Source organism: Callithrix jacchus, chromosome 11 (genome assembly GCF_049354715.1).
Source record: "Callithrix jacchus isolate 240 chromosome 11, calJac240_pri, whole genome shotgun sequence".
Classification (NCBI taxonomy): Eukaryota; Metazoa; Chordata; class Mammalia; order Primates; family Cebidae; genus Callithrix; species Callithrix jacchus.
Window position 1 is genome coordinate 28,440,366 of NC_133512.1, and position 17,846 is coordinate 28,458,211.

General features: G+C 41.9%; 2 protein-coding genes across 2 annotated transcripts in view; one reads left to right on the forward strand and one right to left on the reverse strand.

The window, feature by feature from the left end:
* Positions 1-17,846, forward strand: part of LOC144578229 (uncharacterized) — an 83,032-nt gene that overhangs the window by 47,151 nt on the left and 18,035 nt on the right. The window contains exons 7-9 of the mRNA XM_078341978.1: positions 3,074-3,194; positions 3,696-3,784; positions 17,211-17,328. The gene's annotated coding sequence lies outside the window, so the exon portion shown is untranslated. The remainder of the gene's footprint in view (positions 1-3,073; positions 3,195-3,695; positions 3,785-17,210; positions 17,329-17,846) is intronic.
* The window catches only part of LOC144578230 (thymosin beta-4-like), a 62,903-nt gene that overhangs the window by 41,570 nt on the left and 3,487 nt on the right, over positions 1-17,846 (reverse strand). The window lies entirely within an intron of this gene.

Sequence of the window (17,846 nt, forward strand, 5' to 3'; positions counted from 1 at the left end):
GAGATTCCTGAAGCTGGGATGCAAACTGAGTAAGAAGAGATCTTATCCTTTTGAACTACAATTTTCCCTTTCTTGCTATACTACTTTTTATTAATCTTTGATTTGGTTAGAGTATCTTCAAATAATTTTTTTTCCAAAAAATCTATAGTAGAGATATCAATTTGAATATAAATATTCAAATTGATGTATACATATAAATGTATATATATACATATACATACATACGTGTGTATATATATGTATGTATCAGTTTGAATATTTATATATATATGGAGAGAGAGAGAGATTATTATGAGAGATTGGCTCCTGAGATCGTGGAGGCTGTGAAGTCCCATAATCTGCCATCCGCAAACTGGAGGCCCAGGAAAGCCAGTGGTGTTGTTTGTAGTTTCAGTCAAAAACTGAAGGCATAAGGATCTGGTGAGCAAATAGTATAAATCCTGGTTCAAGTCTGAAGGCCTGAGAACCGGGAGCACCAATGTCTGAGAGCAGAAGATGAACGTCCCAGCTGAAGCAGAGAGCGAAACTGCCTTTTTGTTATACTCAGGCCCTCACCTGTGTTGGGGAGGGAGATCTTATCTTCTTTACTCAGGCTACAGATTCAAATGCCAATCTTTTCTGGAAACACCCTCACAGAAATGTTCTATCAGCTATCTGGGTATCCCTACCCCAGTCAAATGCACACACACAATTAACCATCTCAGAGATACTCTGTACCAGCCTTTGTTGCTGTTTTCTGGGGCTGAGTTTAAGCTGCAAAGCATCCCTCTAGACAGATATTTGTCTCATTCAAACTTAAGGAGGACTAGGGCTAGACCCTGTTTCCCAACTGCCTCAGAAAAATTTTTAGGCTTACGCTATGGTGAATGAGTCCCTCTGTCAGGATTCAGGACTAATATTACTTTTAGTTGACAGCCCTGGGTCACAATTTGCATGGATGTTTGCCTATTTGATTGACCTACACTTGTGGATTTCGTCATCAGACTACATGGAATGGACCATTTTTCTTTTTTTTTTTTTTGAGATAGGATCTCACTCTGTTGCCCAGACTGGAGAGCCACTATCTTGGCTCACTGCAGCATCAACCTCCGGGGCTCAAGCAGTCCGTCCACTTTAGCCTCCAGAGTAGCTGGGACTATAGGTATACACCATGACATCTGTCTAATTTTTGAATTTTTTTTTTTTTGTAGAGATGGGGTCTTGCCATGTTGCCCAGGCTAGTCTTGAACTCCTGAACTCAAGCGATCTGTTCACCTTAGCGTTCCAAAGAGCTGACATTACAGGCTTATGTCACTGAGCCCAGCTGGACATTGTTAAATATCAGTCCAGTGAAGGGACACTGATGCCAAATGAACACCCACATATATATATATTTTTTTGCTATAGCAAAGGCTATAATGTTACACTCCTAAGAGTTACCTGTTTTTACTGTGCTGGAAAAGATTTTACCCTTAAAGTAGAATTACATACCAAGAGAGGTTAAATGTAGGCAAAGATGAAGTGCCCATTATCTATCAATTCAACAGTCCAGTTTGGCTGGTCAAAAACGCTGGCGATAGGGACTGGGCTTGATGCCTGACTGTGGTTAACAAGGACTAAATAAAGGGGTGGTTGTATAGTAGTTATTAAACTTACTGAGGCTACTATCTACACTTGGTATGTTACTCTAGGTCTGCTATTGCCTCTTCCTGATTCTTTAGGAAGTAGACCAAGAGCCCTTTGCCTTTACTTACCATGACACGTGGTACATCTTTATTATTCTGTTGCAGGGATATGTGAGCTCACTAGAAATAGGGTCTTGATCCTTAGCATAATGGGAACAGCTCATTGAGATTCAAGTATTCTATTAAATGTATGACATCTTAATCACAGCTCCAACTAAGAAAGTGGCTTTTACTGTCCCGCATGCTGACCAGAAAATGTTCTTCACAGCCAGCTGGGGCTTGAATCAGAAGAGTCAACAGCCCCACTTCCCAAATGTCTTTCTTGAAGGGTACTTAGGCAGCAGTCCAAAGAGCTATTTTACAACTGCCAAAGACACATTGCTAACCTTGTAGCTATAAGCTACAGAGAAGGAGCCCTAACACCTCGTTTGCCTCTTCGGATATAGTGCATCACACATACACATTTTATTAAAGGACTTGTGATAATTCACTAGACAACCAGGCCAATTTAAATGCCCCCACCCCTGCAGTAAGAAGCCTTGCGAGCTCTCTAGGGAGCATTAACACAATCTCTACCCTTGGGCCTCTTATCCCCTTCAGACCCTGAGAAGTTACATGTATTCATGACTGATGGCCTTGGTTCATTTCATCCTGCTACAACAGAACACCTAAGACTGGGTAATTTATAAAGAAAGGAAATGTATTGGCTTACAGTTGTGGAGGTTGGAAAGTCCAAGATCGAGGGGCTGACATCTAGTGAGGGCCTTCTTGCTACGTCATCACATAGAGGAAGGTGAGAGGGCAAGAGAGGTCAAGAGAGAGAGAAAACTGAAATCTTTCTTTTGTAACAAGCCTACTCCTTCAACAAACCCACTTTCATGATAACCGCATTAATTCATTCAAGCGAGCAGGGCCCTCATGGCCTAATAATCCCTCATTAGGCTTCAACTCCTAAAAGTGTTGCATAGGGGTTAAGTTTCCAACACATGCTTTTTGGAGAACATATTTAAACCATAGCAGTTAATACTGCTATACTGAAATTTTTGGCAAAAATATTTTGCTAGTATTTTTTGATCTTTAAATGTTTGCACTTTGAGAATTCTTTCCATTGCTGAATATTTTAACCCTCTTTCTGAGCTCTAACAGGCAGAGAATGTCCCACTAAAAAAAAAAATGTGACACTCTAACCTGACAACCCATCTCTTTTTCTCTGAACCAAAGACCTTTGAGGTGGGAAAATGCCAAGAAAATGCCTATGAAACGGAAATGGTACATCCAATTGCAGGTCAAATCTGGCCCTCAAGTTCTGAGCAAAATTCATGAGAAATGATTGTTCACAATAGGAATATCCATTGAGTGTGTTAGAACCCTCGTGTTTCTATACCTAACCACTTTCTTTCTTTTTTCAGCCCCACCTTATCTCCAGTAGGTGGCTGGGAAGGTTAGGTTGCCTGGGTTGAGAACAACTTCATGGACAAAAATTTGGATGATTTCTGCCCTGTGAAGTCATCTCATGGTAATTGCCACAAGGTAGGTGACTGACATTTTTGTGTGTGTTGACTTTTCTATGCTTCCTGCATGTTCTTCTATGATGGGGATGTGGTTGTGGCATTAGGCCTATGTGTCAGGTTCCCTCTTCTCTGTAGTAGATGCTCCTTGATCTGTGGAGGTAGCATAGTAGCCTTTGGTGGCAGAATGATGACTTCCTGTCGGCACATAGCTTTCACTGAGGGAAAAGGTGGGATGGTCTGGATCAATTGGAGTAGTATTGGGTGTGGGTGGGGCTCAAGTTATGGATTACCTTTCTTCCATTCCATTTCAGATATACATAGGGAATAAAGAACAGCTTCTGTGGGTGACTCAGGCAATGGCCTATTGTGTAAACTGAGTGTCACCCTAACTTGAAGTGGAAGCAGGGGATTTCATGAATATTCTGCTCTCCCAGACAATGGCACAGGAATAGCTGTCATCTAGCAGTGGGTCAACCACTTCCCTTTGTTCCATACAACCATATTCCTATCTTCTGCCCAGATGATACCATTGGCAACTTGATACAGAAAGTCATCTTAAACCAGACTCAGATTGGCACCATGTGAACCCAGGACTGATTTTTCTGTGAGGTAAGCAGGCCCTCCCTTGCTTTTCCCTTGGGCCTGATACTGCCTGTTCCCTGGGAGTTATACATGACCCTTGACAATGACCCAAATCCTGACAGCAGCAGCAACATTTTAGCCTCTGGTACCAGAGGCAACAATTCTATGGGGAGGACAAGGACATAGATTTAACCATTTTACCCAAGTTTTCCTCCCCAAGTCATGATACAACCAGTCACTCAAGGGAGATATTGCCAATAAGACAGTTAAGCCTCTTAATTTTAAGAGACTAGCTTTGACTCCAGAGTTTAGTTTTGTTATATAAACACTAGTTTTGAATTACTTGTCGATTAGCCGGTGTGTGTATATATAGTGGTCATCACCTTCCACTGCTTCTATATTAATATATTTGGTCAAGTCTAGCCTTATTTGTAGAACTGTAGGGCCAGTCAAATAATTGTAAACCCCCTCACACTAATCCTTGGGTTTTTTTCCCTTTTACATTGACCTGGATTTCATGATTAAATACTCTGGGAGGTCCTACAGGTCTTCACAAATAACTTATTTGTGTTCTCTCTGTTTATGAAATTGTCTCATTTGGTGATGTCACCGAATGCTGAAAACTCCACTGAAAATTTCATGTTTCTGCCCCGAATGGGCAGGCTTATGTTTTGTGGGTCTCCAGAGTCACTGGGTGGATTGTTGGAGAGAGGCAAGCAGGGCTGTTTGTTGAATGACCCCAAGAGCTCAGGCTGACCAATAGTGGGAAGACTGGGATAGGCTAACTCAGTTGCCCTTGGAAATGGGTGATCCGTCTTCTACCTGCCTGAATCTAACTTCTCACCAGGTTGCCAGGCACTGAGTGCCTGAGTTTGCAGATAATTCCCTGCAGGGCTGCCTGTGAATTCATACTGCTTGGTGCTTATGCCCCAATAGTTTATTCTTTAACTTCAAGGTTCTTGTATTTGCATTATGTGAAGATGAAGGAGCAGAGAGGTAGAGTCCCTCCTCTGGCCGTAAGTGTGCTGTGTGGCCTGCAACTTTGCCTCTCTCCATGGGATGATGAGAGAATGGGTGGGGCGGGGGCAGACTCATGCCCTTTCTGGCTGGCTGTGTAAGTGTCTCCCAAGAACCCCTTTCCATGGCTCACACCACAGGATACTTGGTATTTGACTTCGTCTACCTTGCCACAATATCCTTTCCTTTATTTCACAGCAGCTTTATACGCTTGATTTTTTCCCTTCTACCCATTTTTAAACATTTTCTGCTTAAATCCCAGAATGTAGCAGACATGTTTTTTTTGTTTTGTTTTGAGCGCGGTCTTACTTTATCACCCAGGCTGGAGTGCAGTGGTGTGATCTTGACTCACTGTAACCTCTGCCTCCTAGGTTTAAGCAATTCTTGCATCTCAGCCTCCTGAATAGCTGGGACTATAGGCACGTGCTACCACACTCTGCTTATTTATTTATTGTTATCATGATTAGTTTTTGTAGAGACGGGGTTTTACCATGTTGGCCAAGCTGGTCAACCCCTGACTTCAAGTGATCCGCCTGCCTCCCAAAATGCTGGGATTACAGGCATGAGCCACCATACCTGGCCTGTGTACTTTTTATGTATACTTTCCTGAGGAGAGATCCCCTACCTTCACTGCCTGGTTCTCTAGTGGAGTCCATGAAATACATCATACTCCTGCCCTGACTCCTGGTTCCTCCTGATCATCTCACAGCTTGTGCCAATGTCATGTGCCAATGTCGGTCTTCCCTACTTTTTCTGTTTTGTTTGTTCTTTCGTAATTGCAATCTCAAATGCATTTACAGACAGTGGTGCTGTGGGGGAAATGTGAATGGCACTCTCACCAATATCAAAGGTAATGTGCACCAGGAGAGATAGCTGCCTAGTTCCCATGGGGTTCCTGAGCCTGACTCTCTGGTTCTTTGAGCAGAGGAGAAACATCTTTCAGGTGGACTGGCTTTGTGGTTTTATGCTGTAAAGTATAAGAAGACAAGTAAGTACTTTTCTAAATACAGCTTCACTATTATTTTCTGTGACTGGAGAATCACATTTTGGAAATCTTTGGTCTTCCTTGTGTTACAAGTTTCCACCTTTTTCTGCGCCTTCATAGGCATTTTAACTGGAAGTCCAGAGAGACTTTCTCAGGGGCTGCCATACTGACAGCTGTGAAAAAGGAAATGTCCCTTTTCTAGCTCTTCATGTGCGCATGTTTGATTTGCCAGGTTACACTGGGGACTGTTCAAGGGAGGGGGCCATTGCTTCACTGAATCTCTTGCACAGAGTAGGTGTATACTATACATTGAATAATTAATTAACTGTCTATTTAATGGCCATTTTTTATGATGATTTATGTTTTTCTAGAAGCTTGTCTAGTAAATCTGTAGCCTAGGTACAGTGAAGAAAATGTAAAGTCGGACTCTAGGACTGACAGAGATCCCCTCTCAGTTCATCCTTGAGTCTTCAGATGAATTTTTACTGTAACAAGCTGAACAATAAAAACATTTCCTAGTGAAATCTGGCTTTTCCTATTTGTTTATGACATAAATCTTTACTCAAACGTCACATTTAATATAAGTTCCATAGCAATGCCCTATTCCCCAGTCCCTGAATATATTCATAGTAAGTTTCCCTAACTATTCAACTCTACAATTTAGAAAAATCTTGTTCCAAAAGCACATGGAATATCTGTGCTCCAGGGTGAAAGAATTATGACATGTCCATATTAATTCACTGTGACTCAACTGAGTATCATGTAGGATTATGTTCTGTTTAGGCAGCTCATTTAAACTTTTTCAACTTTTAGAGAACTAGCTTAACTTCTGTTCTTCAGTCAGGAGTAGTTCTAAGTTCTATTTCAATGTTGGTTGAAATAAGAGCTGTCAGAAAAATAGACGTTTTATGGTCTGAAAAGAAATATAATAAATTCCCTTCTTAAAAATGGCAGAACAGATTTTATACAACAGTTCCACCAAATTTACTGCATGACACTGGGTTTGGAAAGTCTCAGCAACCAGAATAAAACTATGGAAACTTTGGGGTTGGAAAACAAGGGCAAGAATGAAAAGTACTTAATTTCCTTCCTTGTGCGGAAAGAGATAACATTAGCTCAGTGTGCTGGCCAAGAGGTATGCAAATATACACAGTGTTTCTGGAATCCACGCTGGACCATGACCACCACCATAAACAACAAAACCCCCAAAACAAAAACACAAACAAAAATCCCCACAACCCTCAGGAATGTAAAGACAATTTGTTGGCAAAGTTTTCCTTGGCATTTCCCCAAATTTATCAAGAATGACCTTTATTAGCAGCCAGACTCTATTACTTATTATCAACATTTAAATCATTAGACCGGTGTTTCCTAAAGAACATTCCAGGAATTACTAGTTCTTAAAGATAATTATTATTGGCCAGGCACAGTGGCTCACACCTGTAATCCCAGCACTTTGGGAGCTCACAGCGGGTAGATGATTTGACTCCAGGAGTCGGAGACCAGCCAGACCAACATGGCAAAAACCTGTCTCTACTAAAATTACAAAAAGTAGCTGGGCATGGTGGCATGCATCTGTAGTCCCAGCTACTCGGGAGACTGAGGAGGGAGAATCACTTGAACCTGGGAGGTGGAGGTTGCAATGAGCTAAGACTGCACCACTGCACTCCAGCCTGGGCAACAGAGCAAGACTCTGTCTCAAAAATATGTATATATTATTTAAAAAAGGGTTTCAAGGTAAAAGAAGTTCAAGAAATACTGTCTTAAGCACGACTTTACAGCTGTATTGATTCCAGGACCTCCCAATGTGCTGCCGTGCAATGCAAGTATCTAAGCATGAGCTATAGAATGCAGTCTGAGGACTCCGCTTTCCAGAAACATAGTGAACCAGCAGCCTGAAAAGAAAATTCTCTTCACAAAACACGCAGAAACTCTGGACAAAATACAGAATTTTATATACATAGTTGAGCAGAATTAGGGGAATTGCCATGGGAAAAAACAAAGAAGAAAAAACTGGACCAGTAAGCTAGTTAGCTTCTGCCTGGCTAGTGGCAGGCAGGCAGGTTAAATAGGTCTAATCTTTCTGATTTGCATGCCACATTTTTCAGGAAGAGGATTATAATAATAAACTACGTATGTGTAGTGCTTTTAAAATTTACAAAGTATATATCGCTAACATTAAGAAAGTGGCAACCAGGACATAAGTTTACCTGGAATGGAGATGTCCTGCTCCTGCCCCCTCACACGATGTTATTTATGCATGCAAAACACCTTGTAGATGGTACAGGAGAAGAATAAACATCCACTGGTTTTACCAGGCCAGCATTTGTTTCTTCTTCCTTCTTTTAAAACCTCTCAGTTTTGCCTTGGGGAGCTGTCCTGTTGAATAGAGTGTTGTTACAATGCTCAATCATAGTGCTGAGGGGCAGTCACAGCAGCCAAGCAGAACCTCTTACCATGGATTTCAATCTTGGGAGCAGGATCTCAAAGTGGGGAAAGGCAACATCTCGAAGCTTTTGCATCCTTGATTCTTATGGGCACCTTTGTTCTTATCTTTTCTGAGGCTACTGCATTTCATTGGATTCTGCAATCCAATCCATATGTTTTCATTAGTTTTATTTGCCTAGCTTAGCCAGAGTTTGTTTCTGTTGCTTGCAACCAAAACTCCCCAACAAGTTAGAGTTTTTCTATACACATGTAGATGGTGATTATTATACATTGATGTGAACCACTGAATTTTTTCCTATTTGTCTTACATTTTACAGAATGGTAGTATGTGAAGAACTTCTCTCAGGGTCAGGATTAGGGTAAGTTGGGATGGTGTCTAGGGTGCAAAACTGAAGGAGGTGTGCACCCTCAGATTCTTGCAAGAGCAGAAGAGGTACTTAGGGTCAGTTTTTCTTAAGGGCCTGAGAGAAGCACTTACCTCTGCATTAAAGTGAGCTGATTCTACCATGCATGCCTTATGAGCAAATAAAAGAAGGTTTTGAAACCCCCCATGAAGAATCCTTACCTTCATCGCTTGTTCAGAGATTGCCCCTTGGAGAAGGAGGAACAGACATCATTCCAAAGAGATTTTTGATACGAGGATCTTGGGAATTTCTTTGTAAAGTTTCATCTATTCATTGAGAATGGCTTTAAGTGGAGTAGTTCTCAACTCTGGCCACCCAGTAGAGTCATCCAAAGAAATCTTATAAAACATCCATTGCTTTGGTCCCGCCCTCCAGTAAATTGAATCCCTGTGGTCTGGGGAGGACCCGGTGGGTCAGCTCCCCAGGTGATGGTCTCACTTGCAGATGGCGTTGAGAACCAGTGCCGTGAGTGTACTGCATCGTCTGCATTCCCTGGAAGCTCTGAACTAGGTCCCTAGCAGAAGCCTAGAGCCATAGGGTCAGGGCAGCTGAAGAGTTACTTCCATATCATGGGATAGAATTAAAAATAAAATTCTTCTCTTGCTAGAGGTATGACTTGAGCTAATTACTTAGTTTTCTTTTCTGTACAATAAGGATAATGATGTTACCAAAACTGACAGTATTGGCTGGGATGGTGGCTCATGCCTATTCCAATTTTTGGAGGCCAAGGTGGGAAAACAGCTTGAGGTTATGAGTTTGAAACCAGCCTGGACAACATAGTGAGACTCCATCTCTATAAAAAGTAAAAAAGTTAGCCATGTGTGGTGGCACATGCTTGTCGTCCCAGCTACTTGGGAGGCTAATGTGGGAGGATCACTTGAACCTGTAAGGTAGAGGCTACAGTGAGCCACTGCATTCTATCCTGAGTGACAGAGTGAGGCCCTGCCTCAAAAAAAAAAACAAAGCAAAAACCTTTCAGAGACCCAGTCCCAAAAAGCAAGCAAGCAAACAAATGAAACCAAAACCTTACAGTGTTGTTGTAGGGATTGAGGGGACACATGCAAAGCACTTAGTTGAGAGCCCAGCATGCTAAAAAATGCTAGCCTTCAATTTCATCACAGGTACCCCTATGGCTAAGTTAGGCTAGGTACCTAGTCCCCGGCAAGACACAGAGGTTCTCATGTACTTCTGGCCACTTATGAAGTCAAGGGTATTCCTTTAAGCAGGCACCCTTGAGACGTACAGAACTTTGTGGCTTCAGACCCTGAGAGTGCACTGTTTCCCAGTAGGTACAAAGGCTTTCCCTGGGGTGGCTTCTCCAAAAGTAGAGCAGCTTCTGATCTGGGAATCTGGCACAGTTCCAGCCACCCAGCTCTGTAGAACTGAGGAAGTGAGGGCCAGTGGGGCTACTTTTGCTTCTTTCTAGCTGCTCCTTGGTCTGGGGGGCAGCCTTCCTCCCTTGGTTTCACTTTACTAATTTTGGTCTCTAAGGCCAGCACTGAAACTCCAAAGGATACTGATGCAGGTTGCCCTCTCTAACCTCTGTTGGAAATTTTGCATGGGGGAAGGGAGCTGGGGAAGTCATGGAAATTCATGGGGGTGCTAGACCCACACATACCTGCCTATGGGCTGAGTAGATTGGCAATGACAATGGTGACAGCCGACATTTACTGAGTACATGCTATATTCCAGGTGCTGCGTCTCCATTTCTCAGATGAAGAATCTATATCTCAGGGCCTCATCCAAAGCCATACAGCTAATAAGCAGTAGAGTTGGAATCTAAGTCCAGGGAATTTTACTCTAGAACTCACGCTATTAACCGCAGTGCTTCCTTGGCTTGTAGTTCTAAGGCACATGCTATAATCATTTTTTTTTTTTTGAGATGGTGTCTCCCTCTGTAACCCAGGCTGGAGTGCAGTGGCGCGATCTCAGCTCACTGCAACCTCCGTCTCCTAGTTTCAAGCAATCCTCCTGCCTCAGCCTCCCAAGTAGCTTGGATTACAGGGGTGTGCCACCGTGCCTGGCTAATTTTTTTTTGGGTTTTTAGTAGAGACGGGGTTTCGCCATGTTGCCCAGCCTGGTCTGGAGCTCCTGACTTCAGGTGATCTGCCCACCTCAGCCTCCCAAAGTGCTGGGATTACAGGTGTAGCCAGCTCGCCCTGCCTATAACCATTCTTTTTTAGGGAGGTGTGGTATATGGTGCTACCCTGGATCTGTAGTCAGAATTTGAAGAGGGGAAAACACACCAGTATAGTTCTTTGGTATTTGCTTGTGAAGAAAACACCATGCATTATGCTAGGTAGTGGTGACTGAAGAGAGAGCTGGGAGGGGCATAGGCAGCAAGGTCCCTGCTTAAAGGCAGTTATCTAGTTTGGAGGAACTTAGCTGGATAGTCAGTTCTTACATGCATTTGGCAAGCACTTATCATACACTGTAAAGAGGCAATGTGTCTAGCTTGTTAGAGGGTGGGCTCTGGTGGTAGACTCCTGGCTTTGAACCCCAACTTCCCTGCCATTATCAGATGACACTGGAGAAGTTGCAAAACCTATTCCTGTCTCAGATTCCTCCCCAGTAAATGTGGGATATTAATAGTACCTCCTTTGGCTTGATACGAAAATTCAATGAGTTGATATATGCAGAACGTCTTAGAACAGCGACTAGCGTAGAGTAAATCTTCAGGAATTGTAAACTGTGATTATACTATGATTTTGGCACGAAAGCCACATAGTGATGACTAAGATAGTGCCTGACCTAAGGAAGCTCAGAGTCTAGTACTGGAGACAGGCAAACAAATATTTGTGAACTGCATGGTGTGAGAGAGGTGTGACAGGTGGGCGGGGAGCCTGCAGCAGGCATGTCTGACCCATACTAGGTGTGTATGGTGCAGCGAAGTCAGCCTAGGCTTTCTAGGGGCACTGCTGTCTGAGTTGGGTCTTGCAAGACAGGGAGCTAGTCAGGGAGAGCTGCAGCGATCCAGCTGGGGACTGAGCAGGAGCTGAAAGCAAGCAGCTCACATCTGTAGGGTTTTCAGATTTAGCAATGAAAAGTACAGGATGCCCTACTAAATGTGAATTTCAGATAAAACAATGAATAACTTTTAAGAATAAGTGTGTGTCATACAATATTTTTAGCATAAGTATGTCCCAAATATTGTATAACCACACAAATTATTCGTTGTTTATCTGAAATTCAAATTTCACTGGACATCCTGTGAAAAATCTGGCAGTTTTATCTGTCCACATCTAAGAAGATGCAATGTGTTTCAGAGTAGCTGAAGTGATGCAGGGAGGAAAGGTAGAGTGGGAGGGATGGGGCTGAGAGGCATGCAAGAGCTGGTTCATAGAAGACCTATGCTATGCTATGCTATGCTATGCTATGCTATGCTATGCTATGCTATGCTATGCTATGCTATGCTATGCTATGCTATGCTATGCTATGCTGTGCTAAGGGATTTGGATTTTATCCTGAAATTAATCATGAGCCCTTGGAGAGCTTTAACCACAGGGACATGAAACCACAGGGACAGCAGTGTTAGTTGTGTTGTCAGGCACGATGAAAGGAATGTCAGTTTCTATGGCTGAATAGCAAATTACTCCAAATTTAGAGTCTTAAACAGTAGACATTTATTATCTCATAGTTTCTGTGGCTCAGAAATCCAGGGGCAGCCTAGCTAGGTGGCTCTGGCTGAGGTTTCTCATGAGGTTGTAGATAAGATGTGAGCAGAGTGGCAGTCATCTAAAGGATGTACTGGAGCTATAGAATTTGCTTCTAAAGTGGCACACTCTAATGCTTGGGAAGGCACTGCTGGCTGTCAGCAGAACTCAGTTCCTTGCTACAGGGACCCACCATAGGACAACTTGAGCATCCTCACAACATGACAACTGGCTTAGTGATCCAAGAGAGAGCAAAGTGACCTTAACTTTGGAAGTCACATGCCATCTTGTCATTCCCATATAACCCAGTGCTAACACAGGTCAGCCCAACTCAATGCAGGAAGGCCCTGCACGAGGATGTATATCCAAGAAGGTGGGGATCATGGAGCCATCTTGGAGGCTGGTTATCTGGGGTGGGAGGCTTACATGGTGATGATGCCTGTGACCTTGGAAATGGAGGAGAATGTTGGAGGAGAATGATGGGCACAGGGAAGAGTGAAGAAAGGCTGGGAGGAATAGAGATGTGGGAGAGGAGTGGGGGGGCAAAGAAAAAAGAAAGGGGGAAGGAGTGTTGGAACACATTGTAGTCTGTCTGTAGCAGAGGGCATCACCCAAGCCATTCCGGGAAGAACTAGATCCACTTCCTTCCCTCCTGGGCATACTCTAAAGATGGCTATGGCCTCCAGAGAGGACCCCAAGAGAGAACACAAAAACTAGACAGTGGGAGGGCAGTACCCAAAAGCCCTGAGTTTCTGAGCAAAATAGTGAAAGTTTCTATGGTGAAATAGGAAGTTAACACCCTTAAGGAGAAAAAGTGGTAATGATTCAAGGAAACATAATCACACAGGGTTTCAGTTTTAATGGACAGGGGAAGAGCCATAAAAGTAATCTATCTGTCTAATTATCTATCTATGTTATCTATCATCTAACAATTATCATCTATATCATCTATCTATCTATCATCTATGTCTCTATGTACCTATCTGTCATCTCTCATCTATCATCTATTTATCTATATTGTCTATCATCTATCTCTATCATCTATCTATCTATCTATCTATCTATCTATCTATCATCTATCTATCATCTATCTAATCTGTCACCTATTTTTTTAAAGGGCCATAAACTTCTTAACATCTATATATGCACACAGGCCTTTTACCAAGTGTTTTCCTTTGAGAAGTGAGGATAGAAACTAACCTGTAAGAAGAGTGCCCTCTGCTGCCACTTGTTCAAAATAGCTCTTCTGTCTGGCCATACCAGGGAAAACACTTTAAAAGGTTTTTAGCGTATCTGGCTGCTGTCTATAACAAAAAATAAATAAGTAGCATCTTTGCCTCTTAAAATATCTTTAAGTTTTTTTTCTGTTTTGTAGACAGACATGTTGCTATATTTTTCTATTTGGTTTTATTCTTTCCATGGTAACTGTAAAGCAAACATAACTAAGAAACAGACATTGGATAATCATGCAGTAGATTGGAAGCATTTCTCCCAAACTCTTAACTAAATAAAGTAAATCCCTTTCTAGGTGCACAAATCCATAGGTCAGAGGCCAAGATTTCCCCACCAGGAATAGCTCATCATTGTAGGCAGGAGGAAATGGCTTTATTTACTCCAGAGCACCCAGGAAAAGGTGCTGACCTTTACAACCAGCTCTGCTTGCTATTCCAGGGGAAAGCAGGAAGGGAGGGGCAGAAGGACAGACCCATAAATGTTCTATGACAATTACTTGGCAGTAATGTTTCAAAGAAATAATGGAAGCCTTTACTTGGCATTCTGTACTAAGCAGTGTATTGAAATGGGTTGCTTCCAGCTCTGGACTGCATGCCTATGCCTGGCCCCTCTGGATGTACTAAACACAGACAGGTGTTAGCCTGGAAACTTCTCTCCTTTCCATACATCATTCCTGCTTTCATCTCCATAGCTGGTAGATTCTCTGGGTCTGTTGTGTGGATTCTGGGAACAGCTTCTGAGCTCTTGCCCTTCTGTGAAACACCACCATTGGCTGATACTTTGACTCGGGACTCTACAGGCTCTTGATTCTGAAATACTTGGAATTTCAGGGAGAAGACACTCCCTTGGCCAGCCTCATCCCAGCCTCTAGTTGGGGAAAGGAGATTGGACATTGCTACATTTTTGGGCAATGTATTTATCTTCTCCAAACTTGTCTCCTGATCTCAAAAATGGAAATGATAAAAGAACTCACATCATCAAGTTTTTGTGAGAATTACAGCTGATAAAGCACTTAGGAGAAATGTCGATTATTATAATATAGTAATAACATATATTATGGGATATTATTGAAGTTTTTTGGACAGAGGACAAATATTAATATATGAGTATCTAGTGGCTGCGACCAGGACAGAGAGAGGAAGGTTAAAAATCAAGGGAAGAAGTTTATATACATTAAGTTTAAAAATATATAACATTAAATCTGGAGATAAATAGACCAAATACTAACAATGGTTATCTTTGGCTTTTTTTGTTTTATTTTCAGCTTTAAGTTTTTCTCTTTATTTTTTGTGGATACATAATGGGTGTATATATTAATGGGTTACATGAGATATTTTCATACAGGCATGCAATGTGTAATAATCATATCAAGGCAAATAGAACATCCATCATCTGAAGTATTTATCCTTTGTCTTACAATTCAATTATACTTTTATTTTAAAATGTAAAATTTATTTTTGACTATTGTCACCCTGTTGTGCTATGAAATACTAGGTCTTATTCGTTATTTCTAACTTTTTTTTTTGAGACAGCCTCGCTCTGTCACCCAGGCTGGAGTGCAGTGGCATGATCTGGCTCAGTGCGACCTCCGTCTCCTGGGCTCAAGTGATTCTCCTGTCTTAGCCTCCTGAATAGCTGGGATTACAGGAACACACCACCACACCTGGATAATTTCTGTATTTTTAGTAGAGATGGGGGTTTCACCATGTTGGTCAGGTTGTTCTTAAACTCCTGACCTCAAGTGATTATAGGTGTGAGCCACAACACCTGGCACTATTTTGTGTACCCATTAACTATGTAACCACTACCCACTTCCCAGCCTGTGGAAGGGGAGTTGGGGGTTGGGGGTAAGTGGTGATAGTTAATGGGTACACAAAATAGTGCCAGGTGTGGTGGCTCACACCTGTAATCACTTGAGGTGAGGCGTTTAAGTGACCTCATTCTACTCTCTCTGAGTTCAATTGTTTTAAGTTTTAGCTCCCTCAAAAAATGAGGACATGCAAAGTTTTTCTTTCTGTGTTTGGCTTATTTCACTTAACATAATAAACTCCAATTCCATGACAATGGTTAACTTTGAGTGGGGAATTTATAGGTGACTTTTTTTCTTCTCTTATTTCTCAAATTTTCTGTGAGTACTTTTATAATAAAAAATATGAAATTTTGTTGTTCAAAAGCCATCATTCGTTCTTTCTTTTCATTAACTTATACAATTAGCCCATGATTGTATTCTCAATCTAAAGCTTACAAGTCAAAGGTAAAGCTAAAACCCCTTCACGGACACACACACAAACGCTACTCTGCCACAACAGATGCAGTCACTTCTCAGAGGTAGTCACGATGTGAGTTTTGTGCAGACCCTTCTGACATTTTTCTATGCACTCATGTATTACTGGCTCATTGATCAATTTCTGACAGGCATGATCAAACATGCTTTATTTTTCTTTCCATCATCTCTTCAGAACTTGTTGAGTGGCGGGTAATCATCTCTTATCACTAGATGAAGAATAGAGCCATTCTCAAGGCTCTCTGGTCAGTCACAGGTGATGGACACTTCCGCATTTTCTTCCTTGTAAGACAGAGAGTCCGTTGGGAAATTTTAAATATCCAGTGTAAAGTACACAACACACTGTCCTATGCCTGAGAGGAAAAACCTGAGCCTAAATATAATCAAAACTGTAGATGAGTGGTTTTCAATGTCGGTTGCATACTGGGATCATCTGAGATGGTTTAAAAAAATTCCTACATCTCAGTTTTCCCCAAAAGTCTCTGGTTTAATTGCTCTTGGATTTGCCTGGGCTTCAGGGTTTTTAAGAGGTCCCCAGATAATTGTAATGGGATACCTTTGAAAAGCACTACTCTGGATCTAACATCCAATTTACAGAAAATACAGGGGAAAGGATAGAACAGCATGGAGTGCAATAAGTAACATCCACACTGGGACATGCTATGGAACAAACACTCAGGTTCTTTACAGAAAGTTGTAAGAAAAAAAGGTGAGGAGGAGAGAGGCACCTACAGGTTAAAAGTTACTTACAAGAAATTGCTAATTGCAATGTGTAAAGAGATCTTTTTAGATCTTCAGGTGAACAAAGAAAAAAAATATATGAAAATTTTTACACATCAAACAGGAATATTTGAACATTCAGTAGATATTTGAAATTAGGGGCTTGTTTTTAATTTTGAGTCTATAATAATATTGTGGTTTTTTTTTTTTTTTTACAAATTTTTATTTTTTTAACTTTTAGGTTCATGGGTACATGTGCAGGTTTGTTAAACAGGTAAACTCATGTTATGGGGGTTTGTTGTACAGATTATTTTGTCACCCAGGTACTAAGCCTAGTACTCAATAGTTATTTTTTTCTGCTCCTCTCCCTCCTCCCTACCTGAGGCTTCAGGTAGGCCTCAGTGTCTGTTGTTGTTGTATTTTTAAAACAGTTTTTATCTTTCAGAGACATGTTGAAATAACTGAATGAAATATATACAGATTATATATCTGAGATGTGCATTAGAAGAAGCCTAGGAGAGGGAGGAGGGGGTGAGGATGTAGATTAAAAAAAAAAAAAAAGATTGACCATGAGTTGATAACTGTTGAAGCTAGGCAATGGCTGCATAGGGAATTCATTATTCTATTTCCTCTATTTTTTGTATTCTTAAAAGTTTCCAAAATAAGAAGTTGTTGTTGTTTTTTCTTTGTTTTGTTTTGTTTTGAGAAGGAGTTTTGCTCCGTCACCAGGCTGGAGTGCAGTGGTGTGATCTCGGCTTATTGCAACCTCCACCTCCCGGGTTCAAGCAAGTCTTCTGCCTCAGCCTTCCGAGTAGCTGGGACTACAGGTGTGTGCCACCACGCCCGCTAATTTGTGTTTGTGTGTGTTTTTTTAGTGGAGATGGGGTTTCACCAAGTTGGTCAGGATGGTCTCAATCTCTTGACCTTGTGATCTGCCTGCCCCAGCCTCCCAAAGTGCTGGGATTACAGGTGTGAGCCATATCATCCAGCCCAAAATAAGAATTTTTTAGAATGCTCAATCCAAGATATGAATCAACAATTTATGCTCATTTAAAGATAGAACATCTTTTTCCCACTACAGCGTGCAGTTCTTGGCTGTCTGCTTTTGGGGAGACATGTGTGACCATCCGTTTCGCCCCTTGCCCATCCCCACCACCTGTCCCTTGCTTCCCAAGGCCAAGACCAGAGGGTGGAGGAGACATGAGGGCATTAGACAGCTCTCACTTACTTGGTGGCCTTGGGCTCCCACCCTGGCTGGTTTTAAAGCTGGCTTTTCCAGGGTTTGATCACTTTGCTTGTGTTAATGGGTCTAATTCTGTCCTCCCAAAAGACATGTTTTTTTTTA